We start from the raw sequence: 25,150 nt of genomic DNA on the forward strand, positions 1-25,150 counted from the left end.
CACATACACCAATGGCTCACAGACAGGAGCTGAAACTTGTCACTTTTGCACTCAAGCCCAGGGTTGATAAAGTCAATTGTAGCGGTCATTGCAGTCTTGCTAACCGCCACAGACACCTGGGAGTCCCTGGCCAAAGACCGCCCTAAGTGGAGGAAGTGCATCCGGGAGGGGGCTGAGCACCTCGAGTCTCGTCGCCGAGAGCATGCAGAAATCAAGCGCGAGCAGCGGAAAGAGCGTGCGGCAAATCTACCCACCCTCCCTTCCCTCAACGACTATCTGTCTAACCTGCGACAGGTACTGTGGCTCTCGTATTGGACTGTTCAGCCACTAAAGGACTCATTTTGAGAGTGGAAGCAAGTCTTCCTCGGTTCCAAGGGATTGCCTATGATGTTGATAGCTGACATCAGCCATCTCCTAGACCTTGATGGTCTGTGTAGCACAGATAATTATTGAATACACTTAGTAAGTCATTGGTGAGAACTAATATTTGGAATGCACTGCCTGAAAGGGCGGTGGAAGCATATTCAATAGTAACTTTCAAAAGGAAACTGGAATAAATACTTGAAGGGGAACATTTTGCAGGGCTATGGAGAAAGAGCGAGAGGAGTGGGACTAATTGGGTAGCTGTTTCAACCACCTGCCACCTCCTGTGCTGTATCATTCTATGTCTAAGTTGTTTGTATGTTAATATATTTACGTGCTGCCTAATGTGCTTTAGGATTTGTGTTGGAACCTTTCTGTCTGATCACCCAACTCAAGTATGAATTATAATGAGTGCTGATCTTAACGAGCTTAATTTGATGAGCCATTTTCAAAGTGTTCACTGAAAAGGCTGCAATTCATTCTGCATAATCATCCTGCGCATCATATCGATTCCAAACATCCAGAGATCTGTTCAGCCTAGAAGCAAAACGGTTGTTGTATATTTACAAGAACTTTAATCAAATGGTCAATTTATTTCCAACGAAGTCGAATGAAAGACTAATTACTCCTACAGGACATTGCTGATCAGATGTGTGTTGCATGGAATCCTTAGTAACTGGCAACTCTGGTTCATTTTTATTCTGTGTGCTTGTCAATAAATACTTTAGTTACTTTAACTATGTCAACATTTTGAACAGAGTTTGATAGTGTGCCAGACAGGTAACAGAGCACATGACTGCAAGTAGGTAATTGCTAATCGTACAGGTCACCTGCTATCAGCAAGGACATACAATGAAAAAGCTACAACACAAGGGACAAGGTCCAATGCACGAAGTGTTGTTGAGAGAATGGTAATATTAAAACCCCCAGATTTTACAAGTGCCCAACAGTGCTCATCGTTGCTGTTGCTTCATTGAGTTTCATTAACCTAGACAATCAAAGTAAACAAGATAAGTAGCAATTAAATTCAGAATGTAGGCAAAAGTATTTATTTCAATTACATTACATTTTGTAATGTTCGATTTTTTTCCTCAACCATAAAGCAAATTTGTTGTTGTATCCCACTGTCTTAACTGGTTATATTCTCTCATGACACTGCTTGGTTTGATTGCTGCATTACATTAGATAAGAAATAAGAGCAGTAGGCCATTTGGCCCCTCGAGCCTGCTCCACCATTCAATAAGATCATAGATCTGATCTTCGCTTCAGCTCCACTTACCTGCCTGCTCCCCATAACCTTTGACTCTCTTATCGTTCAAAAACCTGTCTATCCCCACCTTAAATATATTCAACGACCCAGCCTCCACAGCTCTCTGGGATAGAGAATTCCAAAGATTCACGACCCTCAATGAAGAAATTCCTCATCTCCGTTTTCAATGCCGTACAAGAGTTCTTTACAGATGTCAGAAATCGGTTTGAAACAGGCAGGTGGAGACCTCCCTGCTTCCAAATACTACCACTGACTCATGTCCATCTCAACAGGGGTGCTTGTTAACGCCGCCCCCAACAGCACAGCACTCAGTACTGCAATGTTCAGCCTTGAAGTGTGAGCCCACATTCCGATTGAGGCGTTACCAATCGAACCAAACTGGAGCACTTCAACCAACTATGGGATTAGCTTCAATTTTAACAGTATCAGACCCAGGAACAAGGTGGAAGTTGGAGAGAGAATGTGAAGTGAGAATGAGGAACTGAAAAAAATTAGTCTTGGTAAAATAGTCCTGGAGAAAGTAATGGGACTTAAAGCGGATAAATCCCCTGGACCCGATGGCCTACATCCTAGGGTTTTGAAAGAGGTGGCTATAGAAAGTGAATGTATTGGTTGTCATCTTCTAAAATTCCTTAGATTCTAGAAAGGTTCCCGCAGATTGGAAGGTAGCTCATGTAACCCCGCAATTTAAGGAGGGAGAGAAAATGGGGAACTACAGACCAGTTAGCCTGACATCAGTAGTAGGGAAAATGCTAGAATCTTAAGGTCGTGGTAACAGGGTACTTAGAATAGGATTGGGCAGAGTCAACACGGATTTATCAAAGGGAAATCACATTTGACAAAACTGTTGAGTTTTTTTTGAGGTTGTAACTAGCAGAATAGATAAAGGGGAACCAGTGGATATGGTGTATTTGGATTTTCAGAAGGCATTTGATAAGGTGCCACACAAGAGGTTATTAACAAAATTAGGGATTGGGGTAATATACTAGCATGGATTGAGGATTGGCTAACGGATAGAAAATAGAGCAGGATTTCAATGCCGTACAACAGTTCTTTACAGATGTCAGAAATCAGTTTGAAACAGGCACGTGGAGACCTCCCTGCTTGCCAAATACTACCACTGACTCATGTCCATCTCAACAGGGGTGCTTGTTAACACCTCCCCCAACAGCGCAGCACTCAGTACTGCAATGCTCAGCCTTGAAGTGTGAGCCCACATTCCAATTGAGGCGTTACCAATCGAACCGGGCCATTTCAGGTTGGCAGACTAACTAGTGGGGTACCGCAAGGATCGGTGCTTGGGCCTCAGCTAGTCATAATCTATATCAATGTAATATATCCAAGTTTGCTGATATAAAGCTAGGTGGGAATGCAAGTTGTGAGGAGGATGCAAAGCGATTTCCAAGGGGATATAGACAGGTTAAGTGAGTGGGCAAGAACATGGCAAATGGAATATAATGTGCAGAGATGTGAAGTTATCCACTTTTGGTATGAAAAATAGAAAAACAGTATTTTTTTAAAAAATGTTGAGAGATTGGGAAATGTTGGTGTTCAGAGGGACCCGGGTACACAAATCACTGAAAATTAACATGCAGGCACAGCAAGCAATTATAAAAGAAAATGGTATGTTGGCCTTTATTACAAGAGGATTTGAGTATAAGAGTAAAGACGTCTTACTGCAATTATATAGGACCCTAGTGAGACCACACCTGGAGTATTGTGTACAGTTTTGGTCTCCTTACCCCAGGAAGGATATACTTACCATAGAGGGAGTGCAACGAAGGTTCACCAGACTGATTCCTGGGATGGGGGCAGGGAGGGATTGTCCCATGAGGAGAGATTGAGTAGACTAGGCCCATATTCTCTATTTAGGAGAATGAGGGGATCTCATTGAAACATACAAAATTCTTACAGGGCTTGACAGGGTAGATGGAGGGAGGATGATTCCCCTGGCTGGGGAGTTTAGAACCAGGGGTCACAGTCTTAGATTTCCAGAGAAGGTGGTGAATCTTTGAAATGCTCTACCACAGAGAGCTGTAGAGGCTCAGTCATTGCAATATATTCAAGACAGAGATCAATAGATTTTTGAATATTGAGGGAATCAAAGGATATTGGAATAGGGCAGGAATGTGGAGGTAGATCAGCCATGATCTTAGTGAATTGCAGAGCAGGCTCAAGGGGCCGGATGGCCTACACCTGCTCCTAATTCTTATATTGGACTCAAATTTACATTCTATGTCATGCAGAAGGCATCTCAAATCACAAAGTGGTACGACCCTTCAATCATGGCAAATAGCATTGGTAGCCAATGATATACTCCTGTTCACAGGCATCGTTCTTTCCTATTAAAGCAACAACAAAAGGAAGCAGAGCGATAAGAAAGGAAGGAAGGAAGGAAAGCGATAAGAAAGGAAGGAAGGAAGCAGAGCGATAAGAAAGGAAGGAAGGAAGCAGAGCGATAAGAAAGGAAGGAAGCAGAGCGATAAGAAAGGAAGGAAGCAGAGCGATAAGGAAGGAAGGAAGCAGAGCGATAAGAAAGGAAGGAAGGAAAGCGATAAGAAAGGAAGGAAGGAAGCAGAGCGACAAGAAAGGAAGGAAGCAGAGCGATAAGGAAGGAAGGAAGGAAGCAGAGCGATAAGGAAGGAAGGAAGGAAGCAGAGCGATAAGGAAGGAAGGAAGGAAGCAGAGCGATAAGGAAGGAAGGAAGCAGAGCCAAAAAGGAAGGAAGGAAGCAGAGCCAAAAAGGAAGGAAGGAAGCAGAGCAGAGCGATAAGGAAGGAAGGAAGCAGAGCAATAAGAAAGGAATGAAGGAAGCAGAGCGCTAGGAAAGGAAGGAAGGAAGCAGAGATAAAGAAGGAAGGAGAGAAGGAAGGGGAAGGAAGGAAGGGAGGGATGTACTCGGTGGCTCAGCCCAGCCCTCGGTGCACAGTGCGAGCCCGGATGCGGGCTCCGGGCAGCAGTGAGGTGGCTTCCCGCGGGAGCGGGGAACAGGCGCTGTCTGAGCACACGGGGACTAGGCGCAGGGTGTGGAAACACAGGCCGCTTGTCGCTCGGTGACCCCCCAGGGGCCGGAGGGCCGCTCACGGGCGGCTCCAGCGTTTCCCGCCGCTCTGCTCAAAGTGTGACGGCAGCCCGCTCCTGTTTGAGGGGCGGCGGGGGTGGTATTGTTTCTCATTTTCTGAAACATTGTTCTCTTTCTGTAACCTAGCTCCTTTTCATTGTTACTATTTAAAGCAAGTGTCCCGCCGCTATGAGCTAACACACTTGCAGTTTCAAGCTCTGCTCTCCGAAACTTCCGCCATCAACTGAAGCGCGGGCTCCGACCGTTGGCGCTTTTATAGCGGGGCCGCCGCCCACCTGACCGCCGGCGCGAGCAACGCCCTGGCAACGCCCAGGTAGGCCCCGCCCACCGAGCCGGCGCGCGCCCGGACTCTCCTCCTGCCCGCCAACGCTTAGCCCCGCCTCCTTTCTTTCTCACCCACTCCGACACCGCGCACTGCGGCTCCTCCCCGCCCCCGCGCGCCCGCTCTCACTCTCTCTCTCTCTCTCTCAGCCCCGCCCCCCCCTTCCCCTTTCCCTCGCACCGCCCCTCCTCCTTCCCGCCTCGCGCGCACAAGCGAACGAAAGAGAAAAGAGCCGCACTTGCGATTGGCCGATCGCCCGGCTGGCGTCATTTGGCACGCACGTGACCGCTCCTGGCTGCACTCGCTCGAGCGGCGGGGAAGGAGGAGGGAGGCGGTGGTGGCGGTTTGCCGGACAATTCAAAAAAACAAAATGGAGCGTGGCAGAGCGGCCAATTTCTGAGGTGCGTGCGTGTGTGTGTGTGTGGTGGTGGTGGTGGAAGAAAGGTCAGCGGCTCACAACCGTTTTGAAAGGAGGCGCCGGGGGGGGACTGACTTTGGAAATAGTTATATGTCAAAAATTGTGATTGTTATGGGTGGATTTATGTGGAGGTTTTTTTTGGGGGGTGAAAGAGAAGGACATCGAGGAGCGGTGAGGGGGGGAAGGAAGGCTGCCCACCCCACACTGAGGAGGGGGGGGAAGGCTGCCCACCCCACACTGAGGAGGGGGGGAAGGAAGGCTGCCCACCCCACACTGAGGAGGGGGGGAAGGAAGGCTGCCCACCCCACACTGAGGAGGGGGGGAAGGCTGCCTACCCACACTGAGGAGGGGGGGAAGGAAGGCTGCCCACCCCACACTGAGGAGGGGGGGAAGGCTGCCTACCCACACTGAGGAGGGGGGGAAGGAAGGCTGCCCACCCCACACTGAGGAGGGGGGGAAGGCTGCCTACCCACACTGAGGAGGGGGGGAAGGAAGGCTGCCCACCCCACACTGAGGAGGGGGGGAAGGAAGGCTGCCCACCCCACACTGAGGAGGGGGGGAAGGCTGCCTACCCACACTGAGGAGGGGGGGAAGGAAGGCTGCCCACCCCACACTGAGGAGGGGGGGAAGGCTGCCCACCCCACACTGAGGAGGAGGGGGGGGGGGAGGGCGACAGCCCGGCGAGGAAGGGGTTACACGGGTCCCGGGGATTGCGGGCACCTCGCGCCCCAGGCCGTTGCCATGGTATCCAAAGTGACTGACTGCAAGTTTGCAGCAACTTTTTTTGCGCAGACTTTTTTATTATTTTGTCTCTTTTTAAAAAAAAACTTGGATGCGGAGCAGTGCAGGTCGCCCCCCCCCCCCCTTCCCTCTTATTAATTGTTACAGGGTCCCTCTTCTGTTTGCGGGATTTCTGATTGCAGTTTGCCTTAATAATTGCAGGATTTCTAATGTCTGGGGTTTCTCACCTGTCTGTGGGGTGTGCGTCTCTCTTATTGCAGTGTCTCCTTGAAGGAAGTCTTGAATTCTTGTGCACTTTTTAAGATCATGTTGCAGCGCAGAATAGTGTTTATGGATGTAATTCAAGTGGAATTTACTGAGTGTGATTCTCTTTCTCTCCCCCCCCCCCCCCCCCCCCCTCACAAATGTATTGACATTCACAGCATTAGCAAGAGTGCTTACAATTCGTGCTGCTTCTTCTTCAGCATAACCAACTCTGCAGAGCAACGTGTCAGTTAGCAGCGTGAATTGTCCCATTGGGCATTGGCAAAGTTTTTGCAATTCCTTCTAATTATTACTCGGACGAAAGAAATACAAGTGTTTGTAAAAAAAAAATGTCCGTTTTCCCTCCAGTGAAGCTCTATCATTGATAGCTCTTTCCCCTTCAAAATAAGTTTTTTTTAAAAAAATGAGCACCTCTCTTACTATTTTGATCATCGTTCTTCCGTTTGCTGCACCTTGACCTTTGCTGTTCTCGCTTTCTACTCTTAATGGTAAGCCTTGTAAATTCTCATGTGGCCACTTTGGCTGAATAACGTTTCCAGAATTGCATAGCAAATAGAACTCTCTTGTCTGGCGTAGCTTTCGCAAATAACTCCAGTTGCAAATCCGTTAAGCGTGCTGCTGATACTCTTGATGTGTTCCATAGAATGGAGAGTTGTAGGTCTTATTTACTAACACAGTAAATTTGCTTGGGTTTTCGAGAGGAAGGCGCTGTAACCACAGGAGAGGAAGGAAAGTTCACTTGCACTGCTCTTGTGCAAACATCTTGTGGTGTTGGCTTGGCATCAAAAGTTTGTGTTGCAGCTGAGGATTTTTTGTAGCCTTTTTTTAAAAAAAAAGGTTTAAATTATTATTTTGGGGGAGAATTCTTGCTCAGTGGGATACACTGGCATCTGTGCATCATTTTAAGCTACACCTTTGTGTCTTTTCCACCAATTGCTGGAGGCTTTTTGCAGTGTCTGTTGGATCATATTTCCTAAAAAATAAAGAACTTTCATTCATACAATGCCTACTGTGTCCTCAGGATGTTCCAGTGGAGTTCACATCTGACCAAATACTTTTTAGAAATGCAGTCACTGTCGCTTGGGCGAATGCAGCAACCAATTTGGATGTCGTGAGGTGACAAAACAGCAAACCCTGCAAATATTCAGCGGGTCAGGAAGCATCTGTGGAGAGACAGAGTTGATGTTTCAGGTTGCTGACCTTTCATCAGAACTGGAAAATGCTAGAGATAAACTACTTTTTGAGCAAATGCAGAGCTAGGGAAAGAACTAAAGAATATCCAGTTACAAAATCTGAAACAGCATTTAGAAAACGCTGCCAACACTGAGCAGATCAAGCAGCATTTGTGGAGAGAATCGACAGGTTAACATTTCAGGTGTGGTGTGGACTGTTTCGAATCACCAGTGACTCTTTGTTTTTGATGCTCTGGTTGAGGGAGAAACGTGGCCAAGCTACAGAGTTGTGATGAAGGGTCATTGACCTGAAACGTTAACTCTGCTTTCTCTCCGCAGATGCTGCCTGACCCGCTGAGATTTCCAGCATTTTCTGATTTTACTAAAGGGAGGTCTGCTTGTTTAAATAGTGCCATGGATCTTTTATGTCTACCTGTCTACCTGAAGAGGCAGATGGTGCCTCGGTTTAACTTTCCATCTCTGAGAGCTAACCCCAACAGTGCTGCACTGCCTAGTGCCAGTTTAGGTTATCTGCTCAAATCCTGGAATGAGGGATGAACCTGACACTGATGATTTAAGCAACTGACTGACTCAAGCTTGCACTGGAACAGATTTTTTTTTTTTAAAAAGAGGGCTATCCAGCGCTGGAAGTAACTTCAATGGTTAATTGCTGTTAATTGTTTGCATGTTTGACAATTCTATTCCCATACTTCATGACAGCTGCTTTTGTACTTGCATGCCCAGTTGCAGTTGCAGCTATTGTTTTAAAATGTTCTTGTATTGTGATTGAGCATATATTTTTTTTACAAGATGTAGGGCAGGGGGTCCAGTCTTTGGTTAAACCAGCTAAAAGAACTAGTTATAGTGTCAAGACTGTGATCTAAGTTATATACTTAAACACCACTGTTTCATACTTTTTTCATTTGTCAACTTGACATGGTTTTCAAGTGGCAACAATGAACATTTGTGGATAGCAATTTTACATTTCTAGTAGGTCCACACCTGAGATGTTAACTTGTTCTCTCCACAGATACTGACTGACGTGCTGAGCATTATTAGCACTTTTAGTTTCAGTGGAATACAGTAATGGTTGTAATGAAAAGCCTGTGGTACATAACCAAGGCATTCATGTTGGCAGTGGAAGATTCTTTGCTTCTGTATTTTTTTAAAGCTGCAATGTTAAGAGAATATCATCATCATAGGTAGTCCCTCAAAATCGAGGAAGACATGCTTCCATTCTAAAAGTGAGTTCTCAGGTGACTGTACAGTCCAATAGGGGAATTGCAGTCTCTGTCACAGGTGGGACAGATAGTGGTTGACGCAAAGTGTGGGTGGGGAGTCTGGTTTGCTGCACGCTCCTTCTGCTGTCTGGACTTGGTTTCTGAATGCTCTCGGCGACAAGACTCGAGGTGCTCAGTGCCCTCCCGGATGCTCTGTCTCCACTTAGGCCGGTCTCCACTTAAGGAGAATGTACAGTATAGTAATGATGCAAGAAATATACAGTGTGATGATGTAAGAAAGATTGTACCCTGCTCATGGTTTGTCATTTGTGCGGTAAACTGCGTATCATACATCTGGGGATTTCTGATGAATAGATCTCCTTTCATTATTTTCATCTGGCTGATAGTTTGTGAGCATGTGGCACCCTCTAATGGACACTGCAGCCTCAACAATATTTCAGTCACAGCAAAAAATATGATCACAGCAGGTGCTGTGCAAGAGAATAGATTACATCTATATAAAAAGGCAACGTTGTTATATGCAACAAAGCTGTGGCTCGTGAAAAGCAATGATAGGAAATAACAATGCGGTATGGAAAGGTACAAAATCCAATGTCCTTATCTAGTTATCTTTCGAAGCAACCGGACAGTATAGCATACAACAGGAAGCAGACTGTAAAGAAAATGGTGCAAGATTAGATGCAATGGCTTTACTCCATTGGGCAGACTCTTCCCTACTTTCAAGACCAGGATAGCATCAACAGGCTTGGAGAAGCCATTTTCATGGTTCCTAAGCGTGTGGGTGCTAGGCTGATGTGTATTGCTTTTGAATGGGGTTTTAAGATTAATGTTTCGTAACAGTAATAAGTTAATTAACAACTTACTATATAAATGTAAATTGTTAATTAACTTATTACCAGGTGCTTCACGGGAGCATTATCAAACAAAATTTGACATCAAGCCACTTGAGATATTAGGGCAAAGGTTGGCCAAAGGTTTTCATGAGTGTCTTAAAGGAGGTGCAGAGATTTTGGGAGCGAATTCCAGAATTTAGGGCCCATCCAGCTGATAGCATGGCTGCCAATGATGGAGGATTAAAATCAGGGATGCTCAAGAGGCCAGAATTGGAGGAGTGCAGAGATCTCGTAGGGATGGAGGTTAGAGATCGGGAGGGTCGAGGTTGTGGAAGGATTTGAAAATCAGGGTGGGCAGTGTTGCAGGATCGAAAGCCAATACGAGCACAGGGGCGATGGGTGAATGGGACTTGGTGCGAGTTAGGATATAGGTAGCAGAGCTTTGGATAAGTGCATTATCAGACATATTACTTACTGTCTCGCTTGTCAAATCTGTTCAAAGGATAAGGAAGGAAATATCCTAACATTTACAGTTTTGGGCATGTACTATCCTGGTTTTATATTTACACTTTCCTGCACTAGCAATAAATTGTACTCATCAGAAAGACCGATTGTTCTGATTTTCAGGCGGCAGAAAATTTTCCTTTTTATATAGTGCCTTTAACGTAATAAAACATTGTGGTATTTGCATGACTGTAATCGGACAAAGATTGACAGATATTAGGACCGATGACTAAACTTAGTCAAACTGATGTTTAGGAGCAATGTTCACTTTCTGCTTTTAAATAGAAAAACTGAGCATGCGCGGAATTCTGGATAGCTTGCACAGCCTGTTAAAGGGGTTGTGTGGGCCAAAACAAATTTAGAGGGAACGTTGTTAAGGAGCCTCTTAAGAGGAGAAAGGGAGGCGGAGAAGTTTGGGGAGGGAATGTCGCAGCTTGGGGCCAAGGCGGCCCCCAATGATGGGGTGAAGGTGGGATTGGCAGTTCCTTGAGGGTTGTAGGGCTTGAGATGGTGATGAGCAAACAGGACTTGGTGCAAGCTAGGCTGTAGACCGCAGAGTTTTACAGGTTTGCGGAGGCTGGGAGGCCAGAAAGGAGTGCATAAAATGACACCGCACAGAAGGAAGCCTTTTGGTTTATTGTGCCTGTGGTGGCTCTTTGAAAGCCCCACTCATCTGCTCTCTTCCCCCATAAGTCTTTAAATTTCCCCCATTCAAGTGTTTATCCAATTCCCTTTTGAAAGTTCTATTGAATCTGCTTCCTCCACCTTTCTCTGGCAGTGTATTCCAGATTGGAATAAAAGCTAAGTATTGTAGATGCTGGAAATTTGAAATAAAAACGAAATGTGTGAAAGCACTCCAGGTCAGGTGGAGAGAGAAACCGTTAACTTTTCAGTCGACCTTTCATCAGAGTTGGAAGTTAAAGATTAACAGTTATTACAGAGCTGGCAGATTGGTAGTGGGAAAGGTCTGTGATGGGGTGGAGTGCAGGAGTGATTCAATGACAAAGAATGCTGGTGCAAGGCAAAAGGGAGTGGTAATGGGACACTAAAGAAACAAAAGAAGGGTGCAGCGGAATGGTAAATGGTTACAGAATAACAAGAAGGGAAGCATTGAAAATCTGACACACAAGGCTCACATGGCCTGGGGATGTGGGGGAGAAAGATAGGTAGACCCCAGGAGTGCGGACCACCCCATGTGAGGAACCCCACCCCAAGCACCAGCCCACACCACCTGTCCTCCCAGTGGCTCTGGTGCAGCTATCCTTCATTACCAGTATCTTTTTAAGATCTAAAATTGAAACTCCGTGTTTGAAGGCAGTATAGTGCTTAATGGAAAGATATGGGGTAGTTCCTCAAACTTATGTTGTACTTCTTAGAAATAGTCGATTCTGGAGGTAACAAAAGTATAGATCAGCAGCAGGTGGGTTGAGGCAGGGATGGCAACGTGTGATGGTACGTGGGTCTTTGTGATGGAGAGGATGAGGTTGGAAGCTCTGCTTGGGGTCATATAGTACTCCCAATGTCGTGAACAGTCCGGTTCAGCCTGAGACGGTGGTTAAGAAGGGAGTTGGAATCGGTGGCGAAGGAATGGAGTTTATAGCTTCGATTGTCCTGATGTTTACTTGGAAGAAATTGTGGCTCATCCAGGACTGCAGTGACAGTGGAGGGATCACAAGAGATCGTGGTCAAGTAATGCTGGGTGTTATAGGGGCTATAGGAGGGGAGGAACTAAACACAATCATAATCACTAAGGATGTGGTGCTCAGTAAGATAATGCAACTAAAGGTGGATAAATACCCTGGACTGGATGGCTTGCATCCTAGGGTCTTAAGAGAAGTAGTGGCAGGGATAGTGGATGAATTGGTTGTAATTTACCAAAATTCCCTGGATTCTGGGGAGGTCCCAGCAGATGGAAACCTGCAAATGTAACGGCCCTATTTTAAAAAAGAAGGTGGCAGACAAAAAGCAGGAAACTATGGACCAGTTAGCCTAACATCTGTGGTTGGGAAGATGTTGGAGTGCATTATTAAAGAGGCAGTAGCAGGACATTTGAAAAAGCAAAATTTGGCTAGGCAGAGTCAGCATGAATTTATGACAGTGAAGTCATGTTTGACTAATTTGCTAGAATTCTTTGAGGATGTAACGAACAAGGTAGATAAAGGGGAGCCAGTGGATGTGGTGTATTTGGACTTCCAGAAGGCATTTGACAAGGTGCCACATAAAAGATTACTGCACAAGATAAAAGTTCACGGGGTTGGGGGTAATATATTAGCATGGATAGAGGATTGGCTAACTAACAGAGAACAGAGTCGGGATAAATGATTCTTTCTGGTTGGCAACCAGTAACTAGTGGGGTGCTGCAGGGATCAGTGCTGGGGCCCCAACTATTTACAATCTATATTAACTACTTGGAAGAAGGGACTGAGTGCAACGTAGCCAAGTTTGCTGACGATACAAAGATGGGAGGAAAAGCAATGTGTGAGGAGGACACACAAAATCTGCAAAAAGACATACAGGCTAAGTGAGTGGGCAAAAATTTGGCAGTTGGAAAGTGTGAGGTCACGCATTTTGACAGAAAAAAAAATCAAAGACCAAGTTCTTATTTAAATGGAGAAAGATTGCAAAGTGCTGCAGAACAGCAGGACCTGGAGGTACTTGTGTATGAAACACAAGGTTAGTATGCAGATACAGCAAGTGATCAGGAAGGCCAATGAAATCTCGGCCTTTATTGCAAAGGGGATGGAGTATAAAAGCAGGAAAGTCTTGCTACAGTTATACAGGGTATTGGTGAGGCCACACTTGGAATACTGCGTGAAGTTTTGGTTTCTATATTTACGAAAGGATATACTTGCTTTGGAGGCAGTTCAGAGAAGGTTCACAAGGTTGATTCTGGAGATGAGGGGGTTGACTTATGAGGAAAGGTTGAGTAGGTTGGGCCTCTACTCATTGGAATTCAGAAGAATGAGAAGTGATCTTATCGAAATGTATAAGATTATGAGGGGGCTTGATGAGGTGGATGCAGAGAGGATGTTTCCACTTATAGGAAAGACTAGAACTAGAGGGTGTAATCTTAGAATAAGGGGCCACACATTTAAAACTGAGGTGAGAAATTTCTTCTGAGGGTTGTGGATCTGTGGAATTCGCTGCCTCAGATTTGTGGAAGCTGGGCCATTGAATAAATTTAAGACAAAAATAGACAGTTTCTTAAACGATAAGGGAATATGGAGAGCGAGGAAGTGGACCTGAGGCCATGATTGTATTGAATGGCGCAGCAGGCTCGAGGAGCCGTATGGCCTACTCCTGCTCCTATATCTTGCATTAAGAGCATACGTGTGGAATCTGACTTCTTCAGATGATGTTGCCGAGGGGCAGCATATGGATGAGAAATAGAAGACGGCCAAGGATCGATCCTTGGAGGTAATGGTGCGGGCGAGAGAAGAGAACCTATATTTCAAGAAGGTTCTCGCTCCAACTGAGTAGACCAGAGTGGAACTAGGGGAGGACAGAAATGGGGGAGGATGGTGTGGCCAACTGTCAATGGCTGCAGGCAGTTAAGTGTTCGCAACATTATAAAAACAATGGATGGTTTCATGAAGTCATTTACTTCATTGAGTGATTCTGCAGAGAACAATTGGGATGTTTACAGCTGCTGAATGTGGTGACGTCTTAATTGTCTTCTTGAACTGCATCATTTGATGGTCTTAACTATCATTCAAATGAAGGCTTTGAGTTATACTGAATTGTTGTAGTTTACTTTCAAGTTTGAATTGTGACTTGATCTTGGGTCAGATTAGTTCCTGATTTATTTAGCAGACTGTTGTTCAATCAAAAATAACTAGTTTGCTCCATTGTGTTGAGTTGCATGGCTGTTGTATGGATGCAAAGTGTTTATCTCTCAGTTGATGTCCTGTAAATTGAATATTTTAGTATTATCTGCTGTTTTTGATTTTATTTGTGCATGATTTACAATATTAGGATATGGCCAGTGTCTGAGTTCCCAGATATATTGGTTTTAACAGCCAGTTAAAAGCAGAACCTTTGAAACAGCACAGATATTGTCGTAAAAGCTTTTGCTCAGCATATCTGGAAATTCTCAGCATTAAAGTTTGAACTGGAGTGGAGACGGGGCGGAATTGTTTATCTGATTGATGGGCTTTTCAACTAAGTTAGAAGCACGTCTGAATCCATTATGGGCATTCTCATTGTGATGTTCTTTTAGTATTCACCAGCTATTGTGCTTCATACTGTGTAATTTAGCAAATGTACTGCAAATGGGGTAGTTGTTAGCCTGCTGTGCACTTCCTACAAAGGCGAGAACAGAAAAGGTGCAGCTTCTGAATTGTAGGGAACGAGGACCCACTTGGGCAAATCACTGTTGGATCATGACGATATTGCAAAAATAGCTTTTTTTTAAAAAAAAAAGTTGTGGGAGGGGGCGGGTGGTGATAAAACAAAATACTGCAGATGCTAGAAACATGAATTGCTGGAAGCATATAGCAGTTCAGTCAACATCTGTGGCGAGAGCACACAAGTTTACTTTCTGGTTGTGCACACTTCAGAATTTCAGTTGTCATGTTCACCACTCCTTAATAATACCCGATTTATGTCATCAGTTTAGCTTAGTTGGTAGCACTCTCACCTCTGAGTCAGCAGGTTAAGGATTGAAGCCCCACTCCTAAACTTGGATGCCGATACTATACTGGCAATTCCGTGCTGTACAGAGGGAGTGCTTCACTGTTGTAAGTGCCAGTGTGAGTTGCTTAAAGGGTGGAGAACAGGCTCATTGAAAGGGAAGCATGAAAATCTAGCAAAGCAGAGGAGGTTCCAGGAGCCTGGTAGAAGAAATTGGAACTATAGCTCCAAATTTCTCCCTGGTGTTGCCAATGTGACAAAAGCAAAATCTTAAATAAAAACAGAAAATGTTGAAAATACTCAGCAGGTCAGGCAGCAACTGTGGAGAGAAAAACAATCAACGTTTCAGGTCTTTGACCTTTTGTCAACTGGAAGAGGTTAAAGATGTAATGGGAAGGGAAGGAAAGAACAAATGGGAAGGTTGGTGATAGGGTGGAAGGCAGGAGAGATTAAATGACAAAAGGGTTGCTGGTGCAAGGCGAAAGGACATGGTAATGGGACATATAAAGAAACAAAAGATGGACCCAGAGGAGGTGTAAATGGGAATATCAGAATCATCAGTCTGGGGGGAAAAAAATAGGAGTAGAGATTATGATCTGAATTGTTGAACTCACTGTTGAGGCTGTAAAGTGGCTAATCGAAGATGAGGTGCTGTTCCTCCAGCTTGTATTAAGCTTCATCGTCCTTGGCCTCTTGCACTATTCCAGAGGTCGGAGTGGAAGTGAAGCGAAGAATTAAAATGACAGGTGACCGGACGCTCGGGGTCATGCTTGCAGGCTGAACGGAGGTATTCCGCAAATTAGAACATAAGAAATAGGAGCACGAGTAGGCCTTATGGCCCCTAGAGCCTGCTCTGCCATTTAATAAGATCATGGTTTGGTCTCACCAATGTAGAGGAGACCGCATTGTGAGCAGTGAATACATTGAAAGTACAAGTAAATTGCTGCTTCACCTGGAAGGAGTGTTTGGGGCCCTGGACGGTGAGAAGGGAGGAGGTAAAGGGGCAGGTGTTGCATCTCCTGCGCTTGCAAGGGAAGGTGTCGTGGGGAGGGGGTGTTGGGGGTGATTGAGGAGTGGCCCAGTGTGTCACGGAGGGAACGGGCTCTTCGTAATGCTGAATGGGAAGATGTGTTTGGTACTGGCAATATGCTGGAGATGACGGAGTATGATCTGATGAATGTGAGGCTGGTGGAGTGGAAGCTGATGATGGGGAACCCTATCATAGTTCTGGGAGGGAAGGAAAAGGGGCAAGAGCAGAGGTGCGGGAAATGGAACGGACACGGTCGGGCCCAGTCGACCACGGTGGAGTGGAATCCACGGTTGAGGAAAAATGAAGACACTTGTATAGAAGATTGCATCATCAGAACTGATTATAGTGCAAAAGGGGTTCAGACATTACAAATTATGAGTGGTTCCTGAGCAATTTTTTTAATGCATCTGCAAGAAATGGACTGACGGGTGCGGGGCGCAGATAGTTAATTGCATGCTTGAGGCCGAAATGCCAAGAATGAACAGAAAAGGCGTGGGATGTTAATCGGCATCCACACTGATTCAGCACCAGGTGTTTCCCAAAAGATTGGAACTATTGAGCTCGACAATGCAGTTGGAGAGTTTCTGCTGACAGGATAAAGGGGGGAAAAAGGCGGCAACGTGACTGACTGACTCAGCAAGAGGTTGAACAGAATATAAGGAAAGAGCAAGAGCAATCAACCCTTGGTACTGCAGTCAGAGGACCTACAATCAATACGGCCTGACCGCTCGCGGGCGATTGTATAATGATCGTGTAAAGCCATAGATTTTTTGGTTTGAGCATAGTAAGTGCAAGAAGTACCGATCAGTTGCTAATCAAGTTAGGAGTTAGGTCAGATTTGATCTTGTCCGAGTAATCTTCAATAAGCCTCGGGGTGCTGTGAACTACTCAATTGTGTATCTGGCAGTTTGAAAATATCTTTTTGGGATGTTCCTTAATTAGGAATAATCCTAAAGCCGTGTTATGAAGAACTTTGTAATCCACCCAAATTTCAAGTAGAAGGAACCAAGTGAGCAAGAAATGTAAGCAGTCAACATCGAGGAGAGCAAGAAGCATTGGGAGGGAGGAGGGAAAGCAAGAACCAGCATATCTGGATTGACGGATCAGGAATACGTTGAAGACAGCACATTTGGAATGGAGAGATGAGACACTCTGAGGTGGAAGGCTGATTAGTTTTAGGAAAGAAAAACATAAGAAATTATCATGGAAATTGGTAGAAAGGAAGACGGTGCCGTTCACGACCTCGGGACATCCCAAAGCACTTTGCAGCCAATGAACTACTTTTGAAGTATCGTCACTGTTATAATGTAAGTAACTGTGAAAATGAAAATTGTGGCGTTCTGAAGAAAAAATATAATTGCAAACCTTGTTGCCAAAAAGAAGCAAATTAATGTATATTAATGAGAAATTCAACTTGAGGTAAGGCATTAAGTAAAACAAATCAGTGAGGTAGAGTTCTTTTTTTTTATTTAATAAAAAAAATCTGTTTTCTAACAAATCAATAGTTTTTTTTGTTTTGAATGAGTGTTCCATGATTTGTGTTCTGCCTTGCCATGTTTTGTACACAGTCTGCAAGGTTCCATGAAGTGCAGCTAAGTGGCTCACTAAAAGTAAAAGCATGGGCACTCATGGTGCAGGTCAATGTTTGCAGGGCTTTCAATCACAATCAGCTCAGCTCTACCCTCCTACATTACAACAGTGACTACACTCAAAGTACTTCATTGGCTGTAAAATGCTTTGAGACATCCAGTGGTCGTGAAAGGCGCTATATAAATCCAAGTCTTTCAAGCTGTTTAAAATTGTGATGAGTGCCGATTAACACACCGCTTCCAATAATGGTTTTGACCTGAAAACGGGACAGAAAAAATACATCTGAACAGCGCATCGTCGCAGTGAAGGTAAACATCCAGTCAACTGTTTGTAGTACTAATTGCTGTTTAACAGTACACCTTTCATTTGCATCCAAGTACTAACCAGGCCTGACTCTGCTTGGCTTCCAAGATCAGGCTTGCCCATAGACTGTTTGTTTGACAGAACAGTGCACATCAGGAATCACTACTATTGATCGATCAGTTATAGTAATCATTTGGCCAACTGTCTAATTTGATCCCTATAACCAGATTCCACTGCAATTGTGTTACGCAAACATGAAAAGATTGCCCACCAATTGGGAGGAAGGAAGATTGCAGCCAGCTTATTGGAAATATACCACAGGGAAAGAGTGGGCTGTTTTGACATAGCAGTTAAAATGTTACCTAATCAAGAAAGTCTCAGGCCTTTATATTCACAAGATTGCAAGATGGATACAGATGAAGAAAGTCATTTGAAACACTCCATCCAAGGGAGCCATCTATTCCATATGTTGATGCTTTTATACGAAGAAGAATCTCCTGATATTTCACCAATTGTGCTGCCTTGTCCTACTGCGTAACTTGGAAGTTATGTTCTGGATTCACCTTTTCTATGCCATTTACTATCTGGTATAATCTGAGGTCCCTTATCAATCAGTTAATTCAACTCTTATGCTGAAAGCCTAAGTTTCTTCATGGCTCAGTCATCTTACACCAGTGATCAGCCTCGTGGCTGTTTGCATCACCTTCAGGGCATAAATGTCCTGTGTGTCATTGAGCAGAACTGGGTGCAGTGTTTAAGGTGTGGTCTGAATTGAGCGCTATAAAGTTTAAGCATTACTTCCTCTGATTGATTTCGGAAATATGCAACTGCTACTAGTTATATTGCTTTATAAGTTGCAAAAGACTAACTGAAACAAGTGTATGTATTCAGGACAATTTTTACTGTTCTGCGTTAAATTGAACCCAACTAAGGCTGTGTTCCAATTCTAAAAGCAAGCTATGATTACTTTGGCAGTCCTCTTTTTTTTAAAAATTCTTTTACTTTGTGGAAATAGAAAAATAAATTAGTTGTTAGTAATGCATCAAATTGTTTCCTGGTCAGTCCCTATTTTTAGGGGCGAGAGAAAAATTTAATATTGTTTACTCCATGCTGTACTTGGTCCCTGTTGGTGACTCAGCTTTTTAATTGACTCAGTTTATGTCTGACCCAAGCACAGTCGGGATCACATTTAAAAACCCTAAAAACAAAATTAAAATCAGACTTGTCATTCCCCAAACCGTTAGCTTATCTGGAACATCGTGGGCGAAGGTGCGGCGACTGAGGGTACAGGGCCCAGGGGCAGCACGGGCCTGCCCACACCGCGATAAGTGTGCGCACTAGATCCGTGCAGCAGAGCTGGTCTCCAGTTGGTCCTGGTTCAATCCTTGCCACTGAATAAAGGCTGCGCTCTGTCGAGCCCGTGTGGTGGCTGATGTGCAACGGTCACCACACGTTAAAAAAAAAATCCACGCACCGGCATCTTCCACCCCCTCAATTGGAGTTCAGGACCGGAACATCGGGTCCTGAATTGAAACATCTGTGAACTCTTGTGGAAGCAACTCATCATCGTTCGAGGGACCGCCTATGATGATGGGCTTTTCTTGTAAATATCGGATTAGGTGGGAGACGATTTATTCTACTAATAACTAACAGTAGTCATGTATAACACAATGGTTTACAACAAAATAGCTCAGTTTCAGTACTACAGTAGCACAATAAATTCAATGCAACACTGAACAACAAATTAAAGCGGGATTTCCACAAACACATTTGTGAACTTTAGACATTCAAATGATCTCTTCAAAATTCGTGTCTATTTAATTGAAAATGAGTAAATTGCATTCTGTTGCTGTGAGTTATCTCCAGGACTTAGTCACAGTATTCTTCCACCAAAGCTTAGGTTAAACCCCAGTTCCATTTCTAAGACTTTAATACTTGCACAAAGGAGAGTAGAATGGCATTCCCTAAGGCAATAATACAGTACAAATAAGAATTGTGTGAAGGAACATCTTTTTGGGTGTACCTACCTCCACCGGCATCTGCATGAAGAGTTTTCTTTTTTCATTATCTTCCCTTCCCTCTTATTTATCTTGTCTTTTCCAGCAGGTGTTGATTCATGTTGGGATCTGGGTTTGTAGTAGCTGGTAGCCTTCTAATACCATGCCGACTTGGGCATTATTAAGTTAATTCTATACAGTGACTACTAGCAGTTACAGGACCATCACATGCATAAAGATGAGCAGGGCTGTTCAGCCCATTTTGACTTTGTCCAAAAATAAGTGTGGTCTGACCATTGCATTCTTCAACATCTTTTAAACACTAGAATTAATCATCATAGGCAGTCCCTCGGAATCGAGGCAGACTTGCGTCCACTCTTAGAATGAGTCCTTTGGTGGTTGAACAATCCAATACGAGAGCCACAGTCCCTGCCACAGGTGGGACAGACAGTAATTGAGGGTAAAGGTGGGTGGGACAGGATTGTCGAACGTTCTTTCTGCTGCCTGTGCTTTTCCTTTGCATGGAATCGGCGATGAGACTAGGTGCTCAGCACCCTCCCGGATGCACTTCCTCCACTTAGGGCGGCCTTTGGCCAGGAACTCCCAGATGTCGGTGGGGATGTTGCACTTTATCAGGGAGACTTTGAGGGTGTCCTTGTAACGTTTCCTCTGTCCACCTTTTGGCTTGTTTACTATGAAGGAGTTCTGAGTAGAGCGTTTGCTTTGGGAGCCTTGTGTCTGGCATGCGGACCATGTGGCCTGTCCAGTGGAGCTGATCAGGTGTAATCAGTGCTTCAATGCTGGGGATAGAATTAAGTCAGTTGTTGAAAAAGCCATTACTTGTGGCTGGAAGTTGTTTGCCTCAGAGGATGCACAACAACTGTCGCGGTTTGAGATTCTTGGGCCATTTTTCTACATCTAGGACTTGGATGTAAGATGTATTAAAAAGGCGAATTGTTCAAATCAATACTGTCAGCTTTGAAGCTTGCCGTTGGAAATCATTAAAGTTATGAACATTTTTGTTGTTTAAAATATTTATTTAATCTGACTTTGCACATAACTTTTGAAAGCCACAAATCAGTTTTGTAATCAAGGGTTATAAAATTAACATGACATGCTTTTTCTGCTTGTTTAGAAAACCTACACCAAGAAAGATATAATTTAAGGGTTCTCTCAGACATAGATATTTTAACTGATGGTAATTAAACACCCTCTTCCTTTTATCACCTTTCTTGTGGCTAGGCACCTCTAATCATTTGAATAGTAGTACTGTGAAAATGCAGAGGGAATGATGTTCATCAGGCTGGTACTTTTATTGCTTCTGTCATGGTTCTGACATCATTAGTTTTGGGACTAAAATCAATGATTTAGAACAAAGTGTCAGAATGCCAGATTGGGGAATCTTGGCGTTCACCCTTGGGTTTTCATCCAAATTAAACAAATTGTGTTAACTCAACCATATAAGTGGTGCCTTATTTTTTCTATGAAAGCAGATTGTTTGTTAATATTGGCATTAGCAAAAACATTGAATTCGGACATATTTCAGTGATTTTCTTTCCAAAGAACAATGGAATACCTTTTAAAATTGAATGAGTAGGTTTCACCTTTTATCGAACCTGGAAAAGTAAATAATATAAAATAGAGGCAGGGCATCTAATGTTTGTGGGTGTGTTTATTTTTGTTTTAAAACCACATTCTGTTTGTCAAAAGTTTCATTTTAAATTCCTGGAGTTTAGTGTTGTATAGCTGGCAAGTATTGAAAGTGAAGTGTCGTTTCACTTACACTGTTGGAGGAGAAAACTCAATAGATTCAACTAAAAATACAAACATAAGCTTAAATTATATGCTGATCTGGTTCATTGTTCATAGCTGCGAGAGCACGAGGCAAATTTTGTAATATAAATTTGCTTATCTTTTAATTTTTAAATGTTGCTTGTTGGTACATGATTGAAACACTAGTTAGATTAGCAATGACCAGTGGATTAAAAAAAATGTTTGCAATCTCTTCTGATAGCTGCTCTTCAAAGAGCATACTTGGCAGCTGGTTATTGGCTGATCCTGTACTGATTGTCACGAGTCTGATTCCTTTGCCAAACAGGCAGCATACAGCATTCAAGACTTTCCGTCCGTTATTGCTTCTGCTGCACTGCAAGACTAGGTCGAGTGCCTAAAGTTTCTGATGAGCCAACTTTTATTTGTGCATGCCTTTTTTTTTCTGTGGGATTAATGATGGACCATGTCAGTGAAGATCTATAATGGTATGGATTGAATTTGTTGCATGATTTAATTATTTGTGCTGTTGTGACAACCTGATGCAATAGCAGGTTAATAATAATTTAGAGTTTTCTCATGTGACGTTTTGCAATGGTTGTCATGAAGAGGGAAATCAAGGAAACAAAAATATCTGTGAAATAACTTGGATTTAAAAAAAATCATTTTATGGGTTCATATACTTGAGCATTTTTCTAAATGAGGAATTTTATTCTTTTTGAAACTTGGCTGAGAAGGCATTGAATGGGGGAAGCTTCCTCTCTCTACTGCTGCTTTATAATATTCTAATACTAAGTATACGTAATTGGAAGTCAATGATGAATGTTGCTAACTGTAATAATGAGTCGTCATCAGTTCAACTGCAATTCCCTGAAAAATCTTGTAAATTCCTTGGAGAGCAAGTTCTGTAAAGTTCCACAATTATTTTTCACCTGATGGTACAGCTTAAAACAAGCAATCTGACCATCCTAGCAGCAAAGTAGGTTCAGTACACATGTGATGTCTTGGTCTTCTATTGTGAAAGGGCATTAAAGCCTTAGTGGAAATCTTGGTGCATGTGCGCCACTTAGTGGTGTTTGGAAAAACTGCACTTTTAAAAAATATATAACCATCATGAAAAATCTTTTAAAGTACACAAACAACCTGTTGTATTAAGTCATCAATTATATTGTCTTTTTTATTAATGTTATAGTAATTCATATTTTCACCGCCGTCTTTTAGATAACTACAAGGAACACTTGTCTTTAGAAATGTGCATTCACATTAAGTAGCAAATAATTCACTCAAGGCTATAAATCAGTCTTGCAGTTGATATAATATCAGAGCACAGATGAGTTGCTGCTGAAACCCCTCAATTGATGGAGCCGTGTAGCATATAGGTACACGAGAGTCTGCCTATGATGAGAGTTGTATGTAATCAAACTTTGGCAGAAATAATAGAAAAGCAACTTATAATTTAAATTGAGAAAAATTGCAAAGTACTGCAGGACAGAGAGACCTGGGGGTCCTTGTGCATGAAACACAAAGTTAGAATGCAGATGCAGCAAGTAATCAGGAAGGCAAATGGAATGTTGGTCTTTATTGCAAGGGGGATGGAGTATAAAAGCAGAGAAGTCCAGCTACAACTGTACAGGGTATTGGTGAGGCCACACCTAGAGTACTGCGTACAGTTTTGGTCTCCATATTTAAGGAAGGATATATTCGCTTAACCCAGCTTGTAGAAATTTTTACAATTCATGTAACCGTATTATTTTGTATTGGTTCACACTATAATCCTCAGAATCCAATCTTGATTGAACATAGTGCAAAAGTGCTTAAAAAAGGAAAGGAAAGACTTGCAATTATTATTATAAAGCGCCTTTCACAACCACCAGACATCTCCAAGCGCTTTACAGCCAATGAAATACTTTTGGAGTGCAGTCACTGTTGTAATGTGAGAAATGCAGCAGCCAATTTGCGCATCGCAAGCTTCCACAAACAGCAATGTGATAATGACCAGATAATCTTTTTTTTGTGGTGATTGAGGGATAAATATTAGCCAGGACACCAGGGATAACTCCCCGACTCTTCTTTGAAATAGCGCCATGGGATCTTTTACGTCCACCTGACAGAGCAGATGGGACCTCGGTTTAACGTTTCATCCAAAAGACAGCCCCTCCAACAGTGCAGCACTCTCTCAGCACTGCACCAGAGTGTCAGCCTAGATTCTTGTGCCAGGAGTGGGGCTTGAACCCACAACCTGCTGACTCAGAGGTGAGTGTGCTACCTGCTGAGCCACAGCTGACACTTGCACTGTATGTAGTAATTACTGTACATCTATATTTGAATATCCAACTGTGGATGAGTCAATATTAGATTCCAGGAGTAAATTTGGAGGAAAAAGTTGGAATATTGAAGTTCTGCCTCCAGCTGAATCTTCGGGCATATCCTGCAAATGTACTAGTACAGTTAGTTCAATTTTCAGACTTGATTATTCTTAATTGGAATGTCAGCTGTCCATTAGATATTACTAGGTTGAGATTTCTGTTCAGTGCGATTTTGAGATACACTTCTAATGGGGTATCAGCTGAGCACTTCTATTCAGTGTTGTGCAGCACAGTTGAAATGTAACCGCTGCTTTCTCGTGAGTCCTTGTGCAAGTGTGGAGGCCCCGACCTGTGAGAGACCATCAGCGGCAGGTCGGGGCCATAAAAGGAGCGGCATGCGGCCCGGGGAGTAGCGTGGAGGTAGACCACTACAAGGTACAGCGCAAGCTGGTGCAAGAGGGCAACGGCAGCGAAGAGTGACGTCAGCAAGGTCCAGGTCGGTGATTGGAGCATGGGCAGGTACAGCAGGAGCGGCGAGATCTGGGCGAAGGAGCTGTGGAGGGATGTAATCTGGGGCCAGGGGCAGCATGGGCCAGCCCACACTGTGATATATGTGCGCACTAGGTCAGTGCAGCAGAGCAGGTCTCCAGTTGTCTTGGGTAATCCTTGCCACTGGACCAAGACCTAGCTCTGTCAAGCCCGTGTGGTAGCTGGTGTGCAACGGCCACCACACGTTAAAAAAAATCCACGCACAGGCATCTTTCCACCCTTCAGGATGTAGTTCGAGTTCTTCGTTCGAAACACCTGTGAACTCATCCTTTTTTGGGCGTGAAAGGAAGTCATCCTCGTTTCGAGGGACTGCCTATGATGATGATGTGCAAGCTCCAAAACAGAACTTGCACATCACCATCATAGGCAGTCCCTGGAGTTCAGAAGAAATAGCATTCTTTTTTTAAAGTTGGTGTCTTGTCTTGGCTATGTTGCGAATTGTAGCATTGGTGTAACTCGCCTGGAATTAGCTAGAAAGCACAATGGTCCTGCACACTTGCTTTTGATTATTTCACAGCAGCTTGCAATTTGAATGGATTCCTTCAATTTCCTTTTCAATTCTGCCGTTTATACTTTAGCACTTGATGTAAACCTGGTAGGTAATTAGTGTGAACTGCAATAGATTACTTGTCAAATTACTCAGCAGTGTATACTTGCATTTATAATCCAGTTGAACTGTTTTTAACTGGCCAGTAGGAGGTGACTAATAGAAGTTAATAATGTAAGTGGTTCAAGTAACTGATCTTCAGAGATTTTTTTTAAG

At 43.7% G+C, this 25,150-nt stretch overlaps 1 protein-coding gene across 7 annotated transcripts in view; it reads left to right on the forward strand.

Annotated features, from left to right (window-relative positions):
- c21h15orf39 (chromosome 21 C15orf39 homolog) overlaps positions 1-25,150 on the forward strand; it is a 72,904-nt gene that overhangs the window by 33,249 nt on the left and 14,505 nt on the right. The window contains exon 1 of one of the 7 annotated variants that reach the window (XM_070865086.1): positions 5,326-5,438. The exons of 4 other annotated variants lie outside the window; for them this stretch is intronic. The gene's annotated coding sequence lies outside the window, so the exon portion shown is untranslated. Of the gene's footprint in view, positions 1-5,325; positions 5,439-6,694; positions 6,949-21,931; positions 22,021-25,150 lie in introns of those variants that run through there. 2 more of the 7 variants (XM_070865092.1, XM_070865091.1) reach the window with 2 other exon arrangements.

The sequence above is a fragment of the Pristiophorus japonicus genome, chromosome 21 (assembly GCF_044704955.1).
Source record: "Pristiophorus japonicus isolate sPriJap1 chromosome 21, sPriJap1.hap1, whole genome shotgun sequence".
Classification (NCBI taxonomy): domain Eukaryota; kingdom Metazoa; phylum Chordata; class Chondrichthyes; family Pristiophoridae; genus Pristiophorus; species Pristiophorus japonicus.